The sequence below is a fragment of the Schistocerca piceifrons genome, chromosome 10 (assembly GCF_021461385.2).
Source record: "Schistocerca piceifrons isolate TAMUIC-IGC-003096 chromosome 10, iqSchPice1.1, whole genome shotgun sequence".
Classification (NCBI taxonomy): Eukaryota; Metazoa; Arthropoda; class Insecta; order Orthoptera; family Acrididae; genus Schistocerca; species Schistocerca piceifrons.
In genome coordinates this window covers 92,839,443-92,862,694 of record NC_060147.1, presented here as the reverse complement: position 1 = coordinate 92,862,694, position 23,252 = coordinate 92,839,443, and positions in this window count along the sequence as shown.

The window sequence follows — 23,252 nt, the reverse complement described above, 5'->3', positions numbered from 1 at the left end:
ACTGAGCGGTAGCCGGCACGGTAGCTCAGCGTGTTCGGTCAGAGGGTTAATCGATCAACAACGAACTTAAACAGATGTCTTATGACGTCCGCCCCGAGCAGATGCAACGAACATAAGCGAACAAAATGAGATTTAAAATAAATATATCAATCCTAAGGGCCGGGGTTCGATTCCCGGCTGGGTCGGAGATTTTCTCCGCTCAGGGACTAGGTGTTATGTTGTCCTAAACGCCATCAGTTCATCCTCATCGATGCGCAAGTCGCCGAAGTGGCGTCAAATCGAAAGACTTGCACCTGGCGAACGGTCTGGCCCTAGTCACACGACTACACTACAGCAACTATAGTTTCATGGCGGCGCTGTACGTAGTTCTCAAAATGACGTCCGTAACGAAGGTGCGTACCAATAAGATAGCCCTCACTGTGTTTCATTTGGTGGAAAGCCAGAGCATAACAGCTAGTGAACAAAAGGACAGTGAGTTGTTGCGCGAGGTGTCTGTCATCATCGTAACAAAGTCGCGCAGACCTGTCCAGTCTCCCGTGTGCCGGCCAGCTGCTCACAGCTGTGACGCCCGCAATGTTGAAACGTGCCGACACTCTCATTAGAGGTGATCGACTTGACGTCTCCGTTAGTAGTGCTAACACACTCGTGCACCACCCAGCGTACTCAAAGGTATGTGCCCAATGGATTCCTCGTCTCCTAACAAGAGACCGTACAGAGCAACGGAGGACCGTTTGTGTAGAATTACTTGCGCGTTACGAGGCTGATAGTGACAATTTTTTTGTTGAAACTCGTCACAGACGATGAAACATGGGTTGATGATTTCGAACCAGAAATAAACGGCAATCCATGGAGTGGTGCCACACTAACTCTCCTTCGAAGAAAAAGTTCAAAGCCGCAGCCTCAGCTGGTAAAGTCATGGTGATGGTCTTCTGGGACTCTGAAACGGTTACTCTGTTTGTTATCCGCTCTTATCACAAAAATGAGATGGATAGGAAGTGCAAAATAACTAAGCAGGGATGGCTAGAGGACAAATATAAGGATGCAGAGGCGTATATCTCTAGGGGTAAGATAGATACTGCCTACAGGAAAATTAAAGAGAACTTTGGAGAAAAGAGAACCACTTGCATGAATATCAAGAGCTCAGATGGAAACCCAGTTCTAAGCAAAGAAGGGAAAGCAGAAAGGTGGAAGAAGGATATACAGGGTCTATACAAGGGCGATTTACTTGAGGACAATATTATGGAAATTGAAGAGGATATAGATGAAGATGAAATCGGAGATACGGTACTGCGTGAAGAGTTTGACAGAGCACTGAAAGACCTAAGGCAAAACAAGGCCCCGGGAGTAGACAACATTCCATTAGAACTACTGACAGCCTTGGGAGAGCCAGTCCTGACAAAACTTTACCATCTGGTGAGCAAGATGTATGAGGCAGGCGAAATTCCCTCAGACTTCAAGAAGAATATAATAATTCCAACCCCAAAGAAAGCAGGTGTTGACAGACGTGAAATTACCGAACTATCAGTATAATAAGACACAGCTGCAAAATACTAACACGAATTATTTACAGACGAATGGAAAAACTGGTAGAAGCCGACCTCGGGGAAGATCAGTTTGGATTCCGTAGACATGTTGGAACACATGAGGCAATACTAACCCTACGACTTATCGTAGAAAATAGATTAAGGAAAGGCAAACCTACGTTTCTAGCGTTTGTAGACTTAGAGAAAGCTTTTGACAATGTTGACTGGAATACTCTCTTTCAAATTCTGAAGGTGGCACGGGTAAAATACAGGGAGCGAAAGGCTATTTACAATTTGTGCAGAAACCAGTTGGCAGTTATAAGAGTCGAGGAACATGAAGGGGAAGCAGTGGTTGGGAAGGGAGTGAGACAGGGTTGTAGCCTCTCCCAGATGTTATTCAATCTGTATATTGAGTAAGCAGTAAAGGAAACAAAAGAAAAATTCGGAGTGGGAATTAAAATCCATGGAGAAGAATTCGCCGATGACATTGTAATTCTGTCAGAGATAGCACAGGACCTGGAAGAGAAGCTGAACGGAATGGTCAGTGTCTTGATAGGAGGATATAAGATGAACATCAACAAAAGCAAAACTCGGGTGATGCTGAGGGAATTAGATTAGGAAATGAGACGCTTAAAGTAGTAAAGGAGTTTTGCTATTTGGGGAGCAAACTAACTGATGATGGTCGAAGTACAGAGGATATAAAATGTAGACTGGCAATGGCAAGGAAAGCGTTTCTGAAGAAGAGAAATCTGTTACCATCGAGTATAGATTTAAGTGGCAGGAAGTCGTTTCTGAATGTATTTGTATGGAGGGTAGCCATTTATGGAAGTGAAACATGGAAGATAAATATTTTGGACAAGAAGAGAATAGAAGATTTTGAAATGTGGTGCAACAGAAGAATGCTGAAGATTAGGTGGGTAGATCACATAACTAATGCGGAGGTATTGAATAGAATTAGGCAGAAGAGAAATTTGTGGCACACCTTGGCTAGAAGAAGGGATCGGTTGGTAGGACATGTTCTGAGGCATCAAGGGATCACCAATTTAATACTGGAGGGCAGCGTGGAGAGTAAAAATCGCAGAGAGAGCCCAAGAGATGAATATACTAAACAGATTCAGAAGGATGTATGATGCAGTAGGTACTGGGAGATGAAGAAGCTTGCACAGGATAGAGTAGCATGGAGAGCTGCATCAAACCAATCTCTGGACTGAAGGCCACAACAACAACAACATCCGCTTCTCAAAAATTCCAGCTTCCCTGAAGAGGTCACAAATAATTTACGACCCAGGGCCCCTGTTCCTCTGAGGCTGTACGGCTTACCGAAAGTCCACAAAGAATACGTCCCGTTACGCCCTATTGTCAGCAATATTGGTGTCCCGACGTGTCGTCTCGCCAAGTACCTCACGTGGGGACATGCCCACACCATATCCGTAACTCTTCGGATTTCTTGGGATGCATAAATCCTCCCTCATGGAGCAACGATCATCTCTGAAGTGTATTGTGCCACCCTTAGGAAATTGAAGAAACAACTTCAGTATGTTTGTCACCACGAAAATGCAAACAAACTACTTCTTCTCCATGGCAACGCAAGGCCTCACACAAGTTTGCACACCCAAGAGGAGCTCACAAAACTTCATTGGACTGTTCTTCCTCATCCACCCTAAAGCCCGCATCTTACACCTTCCGACTTCCATTTGTTTGGCCCAGTGAAGGTTGCACACCATGGGAAGCAGTACATATAAAGCTACCCAACTGCAGAGCCAGGTAAACACAAGCTACCGATACCAGGAGCCTGGCACGAACTCCTGCCGACATGCTGTCACTACCTACCACTACTGGGAGACCGGAATGAGCTAGCGCTGTCTTACTAAACGACTCACAATGCAAGAGATATCACATATTATGTTGATTGGAACAGCTGTAATTACCACTGCATCAGACAAGTCATCCAGCTGTAAATATGTAGGGCTACCTGTGCGAAGCCCGGGAAGTCCACTAGTAAGTTATAAACTTGCGAGTCCTCCGAGGATCTATGCAAGTGGATATGAGGTCTGACATCAACAGAGTGCCTGAATTATGTGCAGAGCTTTTCTCTTCCCTTCGTCCGCAGCTCATGGTCTAGAGGCTAGCATTGCTACCCCTGGATCACGGGGTCCCGGGTTCGATTCCCGGCCGGGTTGGGGATTTTCTCTGCTTGGGGACTGGGTGTTTGTGTTTTCATCATCATCCTCATCATTCGTGATAGTAGTTAGATTAGACTGTGAAGAAAATTGGATTGTGAACAAATTGGGAGTTTGTATGGGCGCTGATGACCGCTCAGTTGAGTGCCCCACAAACCAAACATTATCATCATCTCTTCCCTTCACTTTCTATGTCTCACTCTTTAAACCTATCTGTGACTCTTTTGTCTAGTTAGGTAGGTGAAAGCAGTGATACAGCACTAATGACATAAAAAATGGACCACGTCTCAAAAGGTACTGCTCTGACAGCGTCTTTTGGCAAGATTTTTTTGCCTTTTCATTGGGCAGTGTCTGAGTTAAAATAGCACAGTATGAAGCCGAGATACAACACAGATGTGAGATGGACGACTGACCGAGACACCGTCTCTATACTACTCCTGCCCCCACGGAGCTCTGCCGGCGTGAAAGGAAAGGGTCTGCCTGATACAGCTATGGGAACCCGTGTAGTAGATCATGGGTGAAGGATCAAGCTTATCATAATGAGAGAACTTAGGGACTGTCCAGCAAAAATGTGATGAGAAAGTGATAATAGGAGTTGAAATAAGGTAGCACAGATTTGAGCTGAAATACAAGTAGCTAGCTATGAAATAGCAATCAAGGATAGGAAGCACCAGTTGAAGTTGGTAGAGTGCCTGTGACCAATCAAATTTATCAGTGAGATCACAGAGCTTATAGAGCACAATATGCAGATCGAATCTGCCTGGGAAGAGAGGTGAAGTAGCAAAATTTTTGTGAGAGTTGTCCAAGCATTATGTAAGTAATGCAACTGTACAAGCTTTATCATGGACTCTTCTTCTGGCCAAATTATTGTCCTTATACATTAAATAGCAGATTTTACAACATAATGATAAGACATAGTCAGTTAAAAGGATGATGTATAACATGGGGAACATGATGAATACATTGACAGTGTATGATGTGTTGATGAAGAGAGATATAGATACGAGGGGTGTTTGAAAAGTCTGTGCAAAAATAAAAACTACTTACGTGTTTGGGGTAAACCTTTTTTATTTTTCGACATAGTCTCCTTTTAGATTTATACACTTTGTCCAACTTTGTTGATCCCTTCCGAATAATAGGAATTGTCCAAGTCTGCAAAATAGCTATTAGTTGCTGCAATCACCTCCTAATTTGAATAAAATCTTTGTCCCGCCAGACATTTCTTCAAATTGGGGAACAAACAGTAGTCCGAGAGAGCCATGTCTGGAGAATATGGGGGATGTGAAACTAGTTGGAATCTTATTTTCATTAATTTTGCGACGACAACTGCTGAGGTGGGTGCTGGTGTACTGTCGTGATGGAAAAGGAATTTTTTGCGATCCAGTCGCCGGCGTTTTTCTTGCAGTCCCTTGGTAACCCATTGTTTAGATTGTTGTTTGGTCTCAGGAGTATAGTAATGTATCCCTGTTTCATCCACAGTGACGAAACGACGTTTAAAGTCCTGCAGATTCTTCCTGAACAGCTGTAAACCATCCTTGCAACACTTCACACGATTCCGTTTTTGGTCAAGCGTGAGCAGTCGCGGAACCCATCTTGCAGATAGCTTTCTCATGTCCAAATATTTATGCAAAATATTTTGTACCCATTCATTCGAGATGCCCACAGTACTTACAATCTCACGCACCTTAACTCTTCTGTCATCCATCACCTTATCATGGATTTTATCAATGATTTCTGAAGTCGTAAGCTCCACAGGGCGTCTAGAATGATCAGCATCATTTGTGCCCATATGACCACTCCGAATATATTGAAACCACTTATTGTTCTAATCGAAGGTGAAGAGTCACCGTAATGTTTATCAAGCTTCTCTTTAGTCTCCTGAGGCCTTTTGCCTTTCATAAAGTAATGTTTAATCACCACACGAAATTCTTCTTCGTCCATTTTTTGACAATCACTCGACTTCCTTGATTCCCACAAATGCCAAACACAAAGAAATAGACCAATATGGCTGAAACTTGGTGTGCGTTCCATTCAAACATGCTACCAACTAAACATGACCTCGATACGCGCCGGTGGTGCAATCTCTTGGACTTTGCACGGACTTTTCAAACATATGTCCAGATTCTGTAATTTTAGATAGGGAAAGTGGGTATGGTGTTCAGATTATGTTATTGTACAGACCCTCTCAAAATCCCAAAATGTTATGATTTAACAGTGTTGCAGAAGGGACAAGGCAATCTCATAGACTATCAGTGGTTTAAGGATTAGCTATGCCTTGAGACTCTGTGGGTCAATGTAGCAAGTGTTGTATGACACAGTGAATGAACTGTGTAAAAAGTGGACTGAGTATGAAAATTGAAGACAAAAGTAATCACTCGAGCTAAAGTGTATAAATGTATCAGCTATTCTGGTATCACCATTAAATGTACGTGCTCTTCAGAACCAGATAGTGACTAGAACTCCATGAACTCTGGAGAGATTTCTTGTTTTTAAGTGTGGCTAAGCGAAATGCACTAAATGTCCATTCTAGCACCATCACAGCCGTCCTTCAGAACAGCAGCAGCACACTAAATTAGAGGACTGAATTTCTCTGAAGAGGATAGGAATGTCAAAGTGCAGATGGAATGCCATGACACAGGGGAATTTTGAGATGTGGTGACCCACTTACCATCCTGAAGACATGTGGGTGATGACACATTCTGACCTGCTACTTCTGGTGTTACATAGTGTGATAAGATTATGCACTGATGCAACATTACATCAATTGACCATACGTATCACCACTGCTAGGCAGAGAACAACATGGCAAGAGGGTGCTGCAAATAGGCAGACCTGATAGCCTACCAGTAGTGAAGAGTTTCACGACAGGGTGCAGCAGACATTAGTGTCGGGTCAGAGACCCTCCTCCAGCCAACTGCCAGCCACACTCCTTGGTGACCAACATCTGATACCATTGAGCTGTCCATGGAATCCAGCGAGCCTATGCCAAGTCACTGTCGGCTGCAATAACGACAGCCACTCTGGCTTACAAGAATGCTGCACTAGCCTCAGCTGTCCACTTCTGGTGCTACTCAGTGCCTTGTCAGCACACTGCCTCTTAGCAGCACGTGTGGAATTCAGAAATGACTGTCTCTGCTACACCAATATGAAGGCATCTTGGATGTATGCCAGGCTGCACCAACTGTATGAGGCTGCATACTTGTATCTGCTCCAAATTAACTTAGCAGTGAAGAGTTTCCCTAAGCTCCATCTCACATGATCTACTTTTCTGCAGCAATCCTCACCACTAACAGACTCCTGTCTCCCTCACCAGCCCATCAAATCCAGAACTACCGGATGGGGGAGGGGCTGTACTATCCTGACATCAGACAAACGGCTCACCACATTTTTTTAGTGGTTGTATGAGGTTGGTTTGAAAAGTTCTTGGAACGGAATAGAAAAAAGTACTTACATCACAGAAACTTTTTTTATTTTTCCATGTAGTCTCCTTGTAGATTAATGCACTTAGTTCAACGATGTTCCAGTGCCTTAATCACATCTTGAAAATGAGTTTCCTACAGGCCTGCAAAATAGTTGTCAACTCCACCTATCAATTCCTTGTTTGAAGTGAATCCTTGTCCACCAAGAAAAATTTTCAGTTATGGGAAGAGATGGAAGTCTGATGGAGCCATATCAGGTGAATAAGGAAGGTGTGGCAACAGTTCATACAGTTCGTGTAATTTCGCCATGGCGATGGCACATGTGTGCGGCTGCGCGTCAAGAGTCGCAGCACCCATCTACATCTACATCTACATCTACATCTACATGATTACTCTGCAATTCACATTTAAGTGCTTGGCAGAGGGTTCATCGAACCACAATCATACTATCTCTCTACCATTCCACTCCCGAACAGCGCGCGGGAAAAACGAACACCTACACCTTTCTGTTCGAGCTCTGATTTCTCTTATTTTATTTTGATGATCATTCCTACCTATGTAGGTTGGGCTCAACAAAATATTTTCGCATTCGGAAGAGAAAGTTGGTGACTGAAGTTTCGTAAATAGATCTCGCCGCGACGAAAAACGTCTTTGCTTTAATGACTTCCATCGCAACTCGCGTATCATATCTGCCACACTCTCTCCCCTATTACGTGATAATACAAAACCAGCTGCCCTTTTTTGCACCCTTTCGATGTCCTCCGTCAATCCCACCTGGTAAGGATCCCACACCGCGCAGCAATATTCTAACAGAGGACGAACGAGTGTAGTGTAAGCTGTCTCTTTAGTGGACTTGTTGCATCTACTAAGTGTCCTGCCAATGAAACGCAACCTTTGGCTCGCCTTTCCCACAATATTATCTATGTGGTCTTTCCAACTGAAGTTGTTCGTAATTTTTACACCCAGGTACTTAGTTGAATTGACAGCCTTGAGAATTGTACTATTTATCGAGTAATCGAATTCCAACGGATTTCTTTTGGAACTCATGTGGATCACATCACACTTTTCGTTATTTAGCGTCAACTGCCACCTGCCACACCATACAGCAATCTTTTCTAAATCGCTTTGCAACTGATACTGGTCTTCGGATGACCTTACTAGACGGTAAATTACAGCATCATCTGCGAACAACCTAAGAGAACTGCTCAGATTGTCACCCAGGTCATTTATATAGATCAGGAACAGCAGAGGTCCCAGGACGCTTCCCTGGGGAACACCTGATATCACTTCAGTTTTACTCGATGATTTGCCGTCTATTACTACGAACTGCGACCTTCCTGACAGGAAATCACGAATCCAGTCGCACAACTGAGACGATACCCCGTAGGCCCGCAGCTTGACTAGAAGTCGCTTGTGAGGAATGGTGTCAAAAGCTTTCCGGAAATCTAGAAATACGGAATCAACTTGAGATCCCCTGTCGATAGCGGCCATTACTTCGTGCAAGTAAAGAGCTAGCTGCGTTGCACAAGAACGATGTTTTCTGAAACCATGCTGATTACGTATCAATAGATCGTTCCCTTCGAGGTGATTCATAATTTTTGAATACAGTATATGCTCCAAAACCCTACTGCAAACCGACGTCAATGACATACGTCTGTAGTTCGAAGGATTACTCCTACTACCCTTCTTAAACACTGGTGCGACTTGCGCAGTTTTCCAATCTGTAGGTACAGATCTATCGGTGAGCGAGCGGTTGTATATGATTTCTAAGTAGGTAGCTGTTGTATCAGCGTAATCTGAAAGGAACCTAATCGGTATACAATCTGGACCTGAAGACTTGCCCGTATCAAGCGATTTGAGTTGCTTCGCAACCCCTAAGGTATCTACTTCTAAGAAACTCATGCTAGCAGCTGTTCGTGTTTCAAATTCTGGAATATTTCATTCGTCTTCCCTGGTGAAGGAATTTCGGAAAACTGCGTTCAATAACTCCGCTTTAGCGGCACAGTCGTCGGTAACAGTACCATCGGCACTGCGCAGTGAAGGTATTGACTGCGTCTTGCCGCTTGTGTACTTTACATACGACCAGAATTTCTTCGGATTTTCTACCAAATTTCGAGACAATGTTTCGTTGTGGAACCTATTAAAGGCATCTCGCATTGAAGTCCGTGCCAAATTTCGCGCGTCTGGAAATTTTAGCCAATCTTCGGGATTTCGCGTTCTTCTGAACTTTGCAAGCTTTTTCCGTTGCCTCTGCAACAGCGTTCGGACCTGTTTTGTGTACCATGGGGGGTCAGTTCCATCTCTTACCAGTTTATGAGGTATGAATCTCTCAATTGCTGTTACTACTACATCTTTGAATTTGAGCTACATCTCGTCTACATTTGCATAGTCAGTTCGGAAGGAATGGAGATTGTCTCTTAGGAAGGCTTCTGGTGACACTTTATCCGCTTTTTTAAATAAAATTATTTTGCGTTTGTTTCTGGTGGATTTGGAAGAAACGGTATTGAGCCTAGCTACAACGACCTTGTGATCACTAATCCCTATACCAGTCATGATGCTCTCTATTAGCTGTGGATTGTTTGTGGCTAAGAGGTCAAGTGTGTTTTCGCAACCATTTACAATTCGCGTGGATTAACTGCTCGAAATAATTTTCGGAGAAAGCATTTAGCACAATCTTGGAAGATGTTTTCTGCCTACCACCGGTTTTGAACAAGTATTTTTGCCAACATATCGAGGAAAGGTTGAAGTCCCCACCAACTATAACCGTTTGAGTGGGGTATTTACTTGTTATGAGACTCAAATTTTCTCTGAACTGTTCAGCAACTATATCATCAGAGTTTGGGGGTCGGTAGAAGGAGCCAATTATTAACTTAGTTCGGCTGTTAAGTATAACCTCCACCCATACCAATTCTCACGGAGTATCTACTTCGACTTCACTACAAGATAAACCACTACTGACAGACAAAAACACTCCACCACCAATTCTCTACCTAATCTATCTTTCCTGAACACCGTCTGAGACTTCGTAAAAATTTCTGCAGAACTTATTTCAGGCTTTGTCTTGCAGATATTTTTTCTTCATTTCTAATTCTTCAGTTAAGATGTGATATACCCTTTCAGATGACATTTGGAGAGCGTGAGAAATTTCACTCACTTTCAATTGGTGATCCTCCATTACCATTTTGCGCACTTTTGCAATGATTTCTGCAATAGTGACACATCTTGGCCGACCACTGCGCAGATCATCATCTAAGCTCTTCCTACCAAATTTAAATTCATTTGTCCACTTGGCAACAGTTGAATATGAAGGAGCAGAGTCCCCCAGTGCATTCTGGAAATCGGCATTAATGTCCTTTGCTTTCATATCTTTCTTTACAAAGTACTCAATGACTGTTCGAATCTCGATTTTTTCCATCATCGCAAATCATTACGCGGGAACAGCAATAGAGCCACATCGCCCCCGCAGTTCTCTTCCAAGAGCACTGATGTGGCATGTGTTTGCAGAAAACAGTCCAATGAATACCACATGAACAACTCAAGGTGCTAGCACTGGTCTCCTGTGGTGATTCCAAGAACTTTTCAAACCACTCTCATGTATCAACATGACCATTGCAAATACTGTTGTGTAAATGTCTTAAGAATGTTGAAAAATCATTAAATTTAGGGTTGTATGAATGAAAGTGTTGATGCTTTTTGCTGTTCACAGCTAGCACTTAGGGCATGGTTGAGATAAGAGTAGGCTACACCATTGCTGCTTTGCCATTTTGCCCTTTTTGGCATTTTCTTGGATTTTTGGCTTTGTGGAGTCTTTTTGATTTCAGTTTCAAATTTGTGATGGTTTGATGATTGTCATGGAGATTTTTTTCATTTATTTCTCTGAAAATTTCATTTGATAGTATTCTGGGAAACGTTCGGTGTGTGTATGTGTGTGTGTGTGGGGGGAGGCCTTTAAGGGTTCATATATCAATATTGCTATCATGTCCTGAATTTTATCCTTAGTTATCTCTGCTGGATCCTAGACCACATCTTGCAGGACGATGTCCCATCATCTAGGAAGTAGAGTGAGCTTTTGGCACCAACAGGAAATTTGCATAAGTAGTTAGTCTGAAATATCAGTTCATAGACTGAAAAAGTACAAGTCAGTGCTCAGTCCCCATAAGTGCAAATAGGGGTACAAAGTTTTTATTTTATGGTTAATATTGCGAAGTAAGAATCAGTATTCCTTCTTTACTCTGACTGAACAGAATATCAATAGGCAGTGCTTAGCCAAGTGAGAACGTGAATAATGTGAGCGTTCATTTAAGCCGACTTTAGATCAGCATAGAGCCTTTTATATGAACTCAAGGCAGAATAAATCTGCTGTTATTTATAAACTATTTAATTTCAAGATAATTTTTTAATATAACATGTTTATTGAGTCAGTAATATTTGAGAGTAGAAGCAGTAGATTGAAAGGACATGTGTCACATGAGCATAAGCTATTACAATCATACATTCAGAGTATATTTGTCCAATAATGGTGATACTGAATTAATATGACAGCCAATAACAGACTAAGCAGATCAACAGTCCACAAAATTGCCAGGTATGATCACGCAAGTTCCATGAAGAGTCTGACAACATAATACTTCCTCCCACATACATCTCATGGTACAGGCACAAAAAGGTAATCAGAAAAAATAGAGATAAGTGACAATCGATCTTCCCACAGGTTATTCATGAATGATTCAGGGAAGGGCAGAAATGATAGCGATGTCAGATGTACCCTCCACCACACACAAAAATATGGCTTATAGAGAACGCATAGCTTTAAAAAGGACTCACTCCAATGCTTTTGTTTACATCTTTGTTGAATATCAAGGCAACACTCTGTTTCTGTCACATATTTTATATAATTATTCTACTGAGCTATGCATTAAATCACAATGGAAAAAAATAAAAAAGTATTACTGGCCATGTAACACATGTTGATTTGCCTTTTGGTACAAGATCATTCATAGATTATAACTGATTTGTGTCTCATCCTCAAGTTGCATATAGTTTTAATATCTTCTGAATATATTACTTGCTTGGCTCAAATGAAAAAAAGAGAATATTATCATTCATTTGAATTCATAATAAACAGCATCTTTATTTGCACCCAGTCCTACGTGGTAAATGTTATTACTGCAGTGAATTTCAGAGAGTGAATTACTGTGTATGATGTGAGTTGAGGGCTCTTCTCATTACATCATAGGAAAACATTACTGCTTGACCTACCTGAAATTAATCTGCACTATTTTAACACTATTTGAGAATGTACTTTGCTATATCCAAGAAATCTTTGGCTCATTGAATTATTCTTTATTTTAATCTTTTATTTTTATTTTGGGAAAATTGTATAGTAGCACAGTATCATAAAAAATACATAAATACAAATAGGCATAACAAAAAGACTGTCATGAAGTTAGCTTTTGGCCGACAAGGTCTTCCTCAGAGCTGCATGGGGTAGCCACACGGTCTGAGGCCTCTTGTCACGGTCCACGCAGCTCCCCCCCTCAGAGGTTTGAGTCCTCCCTCAGGCCTGGGTGTGTGTGTCGTCCTTAGAGTAAGTAAAAATGACACACAAACTAAGTTTCGGGGTCTAATACATAACAAGATTTAAGAAATCATTATTTTATTGGAGGCTTTAATACTACTTTTGTGCAATATGTGCTATACTAACTACAATATATATAGCCTTGCATTACCTACATTTTCATAGTATGTCATCATTAATCAGTGATATCTAATCTGTGAATTTTGTTTTAGAGATCTGCATGGCAGCATTTCCAGTTCTCAGAGAAAATGAAGAATAAATCCTCTGATGTGATGAAATCTTTCAACACCTAGTCTCATATGATAACATATAAATTAACATACTTATAATACAAATTCTAAACTATTAAAACTTTAAAGAGCATCTCATGATGGACTTTATACAAAAACAGTTTGCTATTTGTTGCAGAAAACGCTTTTTAAAATAGGTGCTCAGACATGTATGAATCTTTACAACCATTATGTACAGTGAAAAGCAGAGCAGCATCCTATCATAAGACACTAAAATTAGTGACTGTAATAGACTGCAATAAATTTTCAGGAGTAAGAAATAGAGACAACCACATCAAAATCATAACTATGGCAATTTTTTCACACTTTCTGCCTGTAATATGCCAATACCACAGGAAACAAATTTAATGACTTCTGTCTTCTCTTTGCGTATATCCTTAGGGAAAACTACTATTTATCAACTGACAGCAATTAATTCTGAAGTCTCTCTGGCATTTTGAAGGTTGAAACCATTTCTCCACCTCTGTCTTGACAAAAAAAAAATTAAATAAGTATTTTTCTATTTCACAAATAGTATGTGGCACATACAGTATGCACGAAATGATGTATAATCAAGTGGGATGTGTTTGTTGGCTCCTTCACCATTAACACAGTGTGCGCTTGCACATGTTCTGACAATGGTTCAACTTATGCAGAGAGAGATGCAGCAGATATGGTGGAGAGTTCTGTTTACATTTCAGTTTTATTACACAAGTGAATGGCGAAACAGGGAAACATGTATTTTGAATGTATTAAAGAGCAGAAGATGGCAAAACAGTTTTGACCTTCAGGAAGGCTGTACAAGGTAATTAATATGCTTTTCAGAATATTTGGAAGTAATGAGTCTAACAGTTTTAAAGTATGAAGAAGAGGTAAGTTGCAGAATATTGTTCTAACCCATGATGCTAGTACAAAATGTAAAAAATGTTCAGATCATATCAAAGTACAATACATATTTCTTGAAATGTGTCTTTCTGCATACTTACCTAACTGAGAACTGGAGCAAGTTGTGGATTTCTAGCACGGTCTTCATATGTGTCCTTCAAACACTGTATCCTTCTTCCTTTAATATTTCCCATCCTGTATGGCAAATATGTTGCTTGTACATAATAATTAATTTACTTGTTTTGCGTGTCACAGATAATCTCTTTCTGATGCATAATAATGTGTTTATTACATTAATGAATTGCTAGCTTTGTAAATGAACACTAAACAGCTCCTTGCCAAGCTGTGAAGGCCCAAATGGTGTCTACCAGTTGCTGTGTCATTCTCTGTCTTGCAGTGTCATGTTGATGCTCTATGGAGGGGCATGTGGTAGGCACACCACTCTCCTAGCCATCTGTAGACATTCCAGAATGTGGAACTGCTAATACTTGAAATGAAGATTGTTTGTCAGAAGTATAATAAGTTATAATGAATGGATTTTTCTTGTATTTTTAGCACTATTGTTCAACATTATATATTACAACACGAATAATGTTGTAAGTTTGGAGATAACCGAAATATTAGGTCTACAACTTTGTTTCACCATTTTGCAATAGCAGTAGTGGCAAGTGGGGTTCAGGTGGTTGGTCATAGGTGTAATACAATAAGTTTAGGTATCTGTAAACGTAATGCCATAAAAATATTAGTCGATTTGTGATTGCATCATAAGGTTATTCTTGATTAAGTACGTCAACTTACGTACCCATTTCTCGCAATTTGCGGGAAGTTTTATTTTTCTGCTTTAACATGAAGAAATCTGCGTCTGTGGCTCTTCAAATGCTGGGTAAGACCAATCGTGAGGGAACTATTAGTGGAAAAACATGCAGAGAATGTTTTCAACACCTTAAGAATGGTGATTTTGATGTCGAAGACCGGCATGGCAGGGGAAGATGGGATGTTTTCGTAGCTACTGAAACAGACGAAGACAGTCACGGGACATCATTATTGAAAGCAACTGATGTGTTCGAGCCCAGCACTGAAACACCAAAGGCCACAATACAGCGATAGACATGTAAAGGTAATTTTGCAGTGGGTCAGTGCTCAAACGCATGTTGCAAAACCCGCCAAAATATACATGGAAACGTTGAAATGAGAAATCTTATCCTTCCTGCCATATTCTCCATACGTTGCTCTCTCTGTCTACCACCTTTTTCTATCGGTGGTGTACAGTCTGGCTGACCAGCACTTCCAATCATATGAACAAGTGCAAAATGGAATCAATTCATGGATCCCCACAAAAGATGCCCAGTTCTTCCACCACGGGATTCATACGCGATCTGAAAGACGGGAGAATGTAATGGCCAGCAATGGGCAGTAGTACGAATCTTTTTTTTTTTTTTTTTTAATTTTCCACAATGAAGCCCTGAACTTCAAGAAAAAATGGTGGAAGCAAAGTTGTAGATTTAGTACTAATTTTCACAAAATTATGTAAAGGATAGATAGCTACTTACTATAAAGATGGCACACAGGTGTGATGAAAAGACTGTTACATACAAGCTTTTGATCAAAGCCTTCTTCAGAAACTGAAATGCATGCACCTTCACACAAGCAAGAACACCTCACAACACATGACCACTACCTCCAGCCACTCTGTTCAGACTGCAAGAGAAACATACTAAAGGGAGCAACAATCTGGAGCATGTTGAAGAAGAGCAAGAGACAACAGGGTACGGGTGGGTAAGAGGAATCGGCACTGCTTAGCAGAGCATGCAGGGACTAGGCATGGCAGGACAGACTGACAGGCGCAGTGTCGGGAGGCTGTGGGGGAGGGAGAGGAAGGGGAAAATCGGAGAGTGGAAAGGAGAGGAGTAGCCCACTTTGCTCTTGGCCACAGTTTGGTATGGCCATCAATTCTCGTAAACAGCTGGTTGGTAGTCATACTGATATAAAAAGCTGAACAATGATTGCAGCAGAGCTGGTACATAACATGGCTGCTTTTACAGGTGGCCTGCACTCTGATGGGGTGGGATAAGCCCACGACAGGACTGCAACAGGAAGTGCTGAGAGGGTGGATTGGGCAGGTCTTGCACCTAATTCCAGAGCTGAAATGATCTACGAACACTGTTATAAACTTTTTCATGAAAATCGTCAGCCCCACACAACACCCCCAGCTCTACATCCAAAATTTAACCTTGACCTACTCTTCTTCTCTGATCCCTGCAATGGAAACTCTTCTTTGCCATCAATCCTCCCAACCTTCCAACATTGAACCCTACCTCCTTCAGTTCACATCACCATCCAAACATGATCCTCCACCCCACCCAACCATCTACCCCATGCCAGGAATTTCTTACCTCCAACTTGGCCTCACCATCCTTCCCCCTGCCCCATGCCCCTTCCTAAGACCACCAACCTTTCAGCAGAAGAAAGGACAGTCATACACAACCTCAAAAGAGATCGTGACCTTATCACCCTACCTGCAGGAAAAGGTTCGATCACTGCATTATGAATTGAAGTGACTACCTGGTCAAAGGCCTCTGCTAATTGTCTGACACCTCCACCCATAAACTCTGCCAGAGTGATACCATCCCAAAAGTCCAACATAATCTCCAATCCATGCTTAAAGCCTTAGGCCCTTCCCAGAATGTCTCCCCTTAATTCATTTCCCTCCTCAATCCTATGACACCTCACCCACCTACCTTCTACATGCTCCCCAAAATCCACAAACCCAACGATCCTGGACATCCCATTGTAGTGGGTTATTGTGCTCCCACTGCAAGAATTTTGGTCTTCATTGACTAACACCTGTAATCTATTGCCCAAAATCTAGCCTCCCATATCAAAGGTACCAACCACTTACTTCAACACATCCACTGTACACAACCGTTTTACCTCTTGGACTACTACTTGTCACTCTTGACACTACTTCCCTGTACACTAACATCCGTCATGCCAATGGACTTTCCACTATTGAACACACACCGAGTGAGTTGGCGCAGCTTTTAGCACACTAGAATCGCATACAGGAAGATGATTGTTCAAACCCATGTTCGGCCATCCTGATTCAAGTTTTCCATGATTTCGCTAAATCACTTCAAGCAAATGCTGGGATTGTTCCTTTGAAAGGGCACAGTTGAATCCTTCCCCATCATTCCCTAATCTGAGCTTTTGCTCTGTCTCTGATGGCCTCATTGTCAGCTGGACATTGAACACTAATCTCCTCCTCCTCCTCCTCCTCCACCTCTATCTCTCCCCCACCCTCTCCCTCCCCCTATCCTCCTCATTCTCCTCCTCCTCCACTATTGAACACTACCTCTCCCAATATCCTTCAGACTCCAAACTCACTACCTCATTCTACATATACTTTCCTAACCATACGCTAACACACAACTACTTTTCCTTTGAAGGGAAGTTGCCCATGGACACCCTCCTAAGCCAATCTGTTTATGGGCTTTCTAGAGGAAACCTTCCTGGTGTAACAAACCCCAAATGCCTGATCTGGTTCAGGTATATTGCTGATATCTCCATGATCTGGATCAAAGGCCAGGACAACCTATCCTCATTCCTTCACAGCCTCAACACCTTCCCTCCCATTCACTTCACTAGGTCCTCCTCAGCCCAGAGTGTTACTTTCCTGGACGTTGACCTCTTCCTCTCTGATGGCTCCAGCCACACCTTTGTCCACAACCAACAACCACCTACCTGCATATCGGCAGCTGTCATCTCTTCCACACCAAAAAATGCCTTCCGTAGAGCCTGGCCACTTGTGGACAGCATATCTGCAGTGATGAGAACTGCCTCGCCCAGTCTGCTGAAGGTCTCACAAAGGTCCCCACAGACAGACACTACTGCCCTGACCTAGCCCACAAATAGGTTTCCCATGCCATATCCCCACACACTCTCAATCCTCCCACCATCCCCAAGAACCAGCTACAAAGGAACATTCCTTTCATCACCCACTACCATCCCGAACTGGAACTGAACCACATCCTTTATGTTTATTTATTTTGATTTATTTATTTATTTTTTTAAATCTATTGTCATGCTCTGAAGTTACCGGTAAGGACATCCTACCCAAGATCTTTCCCACCTCTCCTAAAGTGGTTTTCTGTCACCCAGTCAACCTCCACCACATCCTAGTCAATCCCTATGCCACTCCCATTCCCAAACTGTTGTACAGGGATCATATCTCTGTGGAAGACCCAGGTGCAAGACCTGCCCATTATACCGACCCAGCACTTTCTATTCCAGTCCTGTCACAGGGGTATCCTACTCCAGTGGAGGCCAGGCCACCTGTGAAAGCAACTCTGCTACAATCATTGTTCAGCTTTTTATATTGGTATGATGACCCATCAGCTGTCCAAAATGGTGAATGGCCACAAGCAAACTGTGGCCGAGAGTAAAGTGAGCCACACTCTGGCACAACATGGAGCTGTACATAACATACTTGATTTCAGAGGCTGTTTCACAGCCAAGTCCGTTTGGATCCTCCCCTCCACCACCAGCTTTTCTGAACTGCACGGATGTGAATTATCTTTACAACACATTCTCCACTCCCGAAATCATCCTAGCCTCAATTTACGGTAACCTACTGTTCCCATACCATCCATACAACTGTTTACGCCCCTCTGTGCTGTCATCTCACAATTTGCCTCCCCTCACCCTTCTTTTACATTGCTGTCTGCTGTTACAACCACTGGTATTTTCCCCTTTGTTCCTCCTCTTCTTTCCCCTCCAAGTTTTTCTCCCTCCTCCCCCACCCATACAGCCATCCAATACTCCATCTATCAGCTCTGTCCTGTCACTTTTAGTCTTGGTATGCTCCATTAGACAGTGGCAATTCCTCTTCCCCCTCTCCTCCCTCCCTTCTATACCTTGCTATCCCTCTCCCCCCTCCCTTCTATACCTTGCTATCCCTCTCCCTTCTCCACCATGCCCCAGATTGTTGCTCCTATGTAACAAGTTTCTGTTGCAGTCTGGCTGGTGTGCACAGAGGTGGCAGTCTTGTGAGTGTGTGATGTGGTTGCTTGTGTGAATGGGTGTGCATTTCCCTTTTTTGAAGAAGGCTTTGGCTGAAAGCTTATATGTAACAGTCTTTTTATCATGCCTGTCTGCAACTCAGTATGTCATCTTCATGGTGAGTAGCAGTCTATCTTTTCATAATACTGTTCATATACCAACCTGTATTTTTCGTTGTTTGAAACACTAATTTTCATGTAAAAGTTAGCTTGATTTAATAAACCCAAATAAATAATGTAAATATCCGTTTCTAATTGTATGTTTTCTTTCATGTGATTTTCTATACAGAGATTTACTAGAAACTTCCTTTCTTTTTCACCATTTGGCATTTTTGCATGTTACATCACACAGCTGTCATTTACTAGAAACTCTGAAGAAGGAATATGTCTTATGATAACTGTCCTATCAAATAGAGATACTGTGGTTGGCCTCCCATGAATCATGGTTGGCATATTGTTATTGCAAAAATCATAAAAATCAATCTCTGTATTAATGGAAATATAGTTTGAGTGTTGTGCTGAATTCATAATAATATCGTCTCAGATTGTTTTGAGGCATTGAATCATACTGTGGTGAAGCACTCATATCTAAGAAGAGGTTATACAGGTGAATAAATGAGAATAACACATGGAAGTTAGCCCTAAACAAACTACAGTTGTATTAAAGGCATCTGACTGAAACCGCTGTTTGTGTGCATCTAGTAATAGTAGCAGTAGGAGCAGTAGTAATAGTAGTAGTAGTTTTATTCATCTGTAGATTACTTTTATAAAGATATTGGACATGTCATGGAATTAAAATTTAAGAATAACAAAATATCATAATTCATAAATAAGGCATTTACATACTTACAGGCACAGTCCAACAAGGAGGGGGCACATAGTCAGCTGTGGCCTTAAAACAGAAATCATCCCACCATTTGCCAGATATAATTTAGCGAAACCACACAGAACCTAAATCAGGATGGCTGGATGACGATTCAAGCTTTCATTCTCATGAATACAACTACTTCATTTGGCTGATCCCTAGAGTACAATACTGTTTCACAAAGAAGTTATTTATTAATGCAAAAGGCTAGTGCTACACTGTTACCTTGCCCCTCACTTCCAGTCACTGCACACAGTACACACACATTGTTTCATAACATAACACTGCATGCACTATTAGGAATTATCAAGGCCATTGTGACAAATTTTGGTTTCCATTAAGTGTTCTGCAAATTTCCATTTGTTAACTTGAAGAATCGAGTCAATATTCTTCTACAATGAATGTGATGTTGAACTCAGAAATAGCATAAGGTGTTAGTATTATACAGTGCATAGCTTTGGGAGTAAGGGTTTCCAGAACAGAAAAGAAAGAGAAATAAAAGGGAAAAAATGAAGGAAAAAAGCTAGCATGAAAGTGTGTAAAATGGTAGATGTTTTACTACTACTACCATTATTATTATTATTATTATTATTATTATTTATTTGTGCTACATCCTCCTACCAAACTCCTACTCAGTTGGTTCTAAGTACTAGAATGTATTGCTTAACAGAGACTTTTTAACTCCCATTCTAAATAAGTTTGTTTTAGTAACATGTATTTAACAGTGCTGTAGTTTCTTTGATATGTCATTTTTATGCATTTGCTAGTAAGATGTATCTTAGATATGATTGGTTTAATCAGTCATGATGGAGTGCCTCCAACAAAATTGTGAACCCCGAACATGGGGCTTTCGCTCTGGATCATGTAAGTATTTTGCAAGTGTTAGAAGGACTGTTACCCAATAAAATACACATCCTCTACTGCATGTCTGCTAAGTGAAGTAAATACATGATAGAGGAAAACAGTACTGAATGATAATAAAGTCATTAGAACAATCTAAGAACAGCTTTTACTTACTTCCTAGCTTGATGATATTTTATTTATTCTCAGGCACAAAATCTGTCATGAGTGAAACTGATAATAGCAAACTTTGGTGTGTAATGACCGTACAGCAATACAGCAATAAAAAATGCTTGGAATGAGATAAACTGAGGGATGCCAGTGTGAAATGGCTGCAGGGAAATGGAAAGAAAAAATAATAATAATGTTTATTGGAATGATTAACTAAGCATGTAGGGAAGCCAAAACAACCATCTATGATATTAAAAGCAACAGCACCAACATTAAGACTGCAAGAGGAACTCCACTGTTAAATGCAAAGGATAGGTGAAAAGAATACATCAAAGGCCTCTACGAGATAGAGGAGCTAATGTGATAGAAGATGAAATGGTAGTCAATAAGTAAGACACAGGGGATTAAGTATTAGAGTTGGAGTTGAACAGAGTCTTAGAAGAATTGTGATCAAATAAGGTGGGGGACACAGGCTACATTCCTTTGCAATTTTTAAAATCATTGGTTGGAGTGGCAACCAAATGATTATTGGGTTGTATCTGTGAGTCTGGGAACACACTATCATATTTCTTGAAAAATATAATTTACACATTCCAGATACGTGTGAGAACTATCATATAATCAGCTTACCATCTCTTGGCTACAAGTCACTAAAAAGAATAACATAGAGGAGAATGGAACAGAAAGTTGATAATATAGTACGGGAAGTTGTGACAGAATGTAAATAACTGATTTATAGCTTGTCAAAGGATTTCTTACAAAAGCTTCTATTATTTCGTGAGTGGATGAGTGGTCTTCTTCACCCCTCAATCATGAAGCTGAAAATTTGTTAGATGACACACAGGTTGATTCTAGAGAATTTAAATCAACCAATCAACCAGTAAGGCACGTCTGACATTACATTACTTTTATCGTTTTCCATGGATCCCTTGGAGAGGAATATCTGGGGTGTGGTTGTGGTGTGGAAAGAGTCAGACCTTTTTTTTTTTTACTTGGTAATGGAGGAAAGACTTAAGAAAAAACAAGCCAGAGCTATAGTATCTGTCAACATGGGAAAAAGTGTTCAACATTGCAAAGCTTCCTAAATTCTAAGGAAAATGCTTGTAAGGTAGAGCAAAAAGCATATAATATAAAATATGACCAGCATGAGGTAAAAATAACAGTGGAAGACCATGAACAAAGTTTTAAAAATTGTGTAAGACATGGATATAGTCATTAGTTCCTACTTCTCAGTTTATACATTGAAGAAGCAAATCTGTTAATAAAACGAAGATACAGGAGTGGGATTAAAATTCACAGTGAAAGGATATCCATGACAAGATTCACTGATGGCATTTACTATTAGCACTTCGGAAGTACTGCAGGATCAGCTGCCCAGAATTAACAGTCTAATGAGCTTACACTATGCACTGAGAGCAAACCAAAGAGAGACAAAATCAGTGAGGAGTTGCATAAATGAAATTAGTGATAAACTAATTTGAGACCATGAAGTAGGCAAAGTGAAAGCATTCTGCTACCTTGTAAGCAAAATATTACATGACAGACAAAGCAAGGAAGATACAAAATGCAGACTAGAACACATAAAGAAAGCATTCTTGGCCAAAAGAAGTCTCTTAGTATTCAACATGAGCTTTAATTTAGGAAGAAATTTTTGAGAATGTACGTTTTGAGCACATCATTATATAGTAGTCAATAACAGGCTGTGGGAAAATTTTAACAGAAGAGAGTGAAAGTGTTTAGTATCTAGTGCTGTAGAAGGATGTTTAGAATTAATGAACTGTTAAGAAATGAGGAGGTTCTCTGCAGAACTGACAAAGAAAGAAACAAATGGAGAACACTGACAATAAGAAAGGTCAGGATGATAGGACACACGTTAAGGCATCAAAGAATAACTTCCGTGGTGCTCGAGTGAGTTGTAGAGGGTAAACACTGTAGGGGGGAGAAGGAGATTGAAACACATCCAACAAACAATGGAGCTCATTGAGTGTAAGTGCTACTCTGAGATGAAGAGGTCGGCATAGAAGAGGAATTCATAACAGATTGCAGCAAACTAGTCAGAAGACTCATGATAAAACAAATATCTTACTCAAATATCCTAAATAAAATTTAAAAAATAGAATTAAACACAAAGAAAACTTACTGAATGAATTTCCAAGAAAATCTAAACAGCCCAATTCAGTTTATACATTTGTACAACCAAAAATACTATGTGAAAGAGAACAATGGCACTTCACTAAGAAGGCTGTTGTGGTAAAGCTGCTGTTTGCATGGTGCTATTTTGGTTTGGTACTATAGATATTTATGCTTTATGTGGCACAGTTCAATAAACTGAGATGATAATTACAGCTAATTTACCATTTATCTCACCGTTAATAAGGTCAAAAATGGTACTTTTGCTGCAAATAATAGTGTTGAACTGTGCTTCAAAGTGGACGTTCAGACAACTGAGCAGAATATTTGGATAT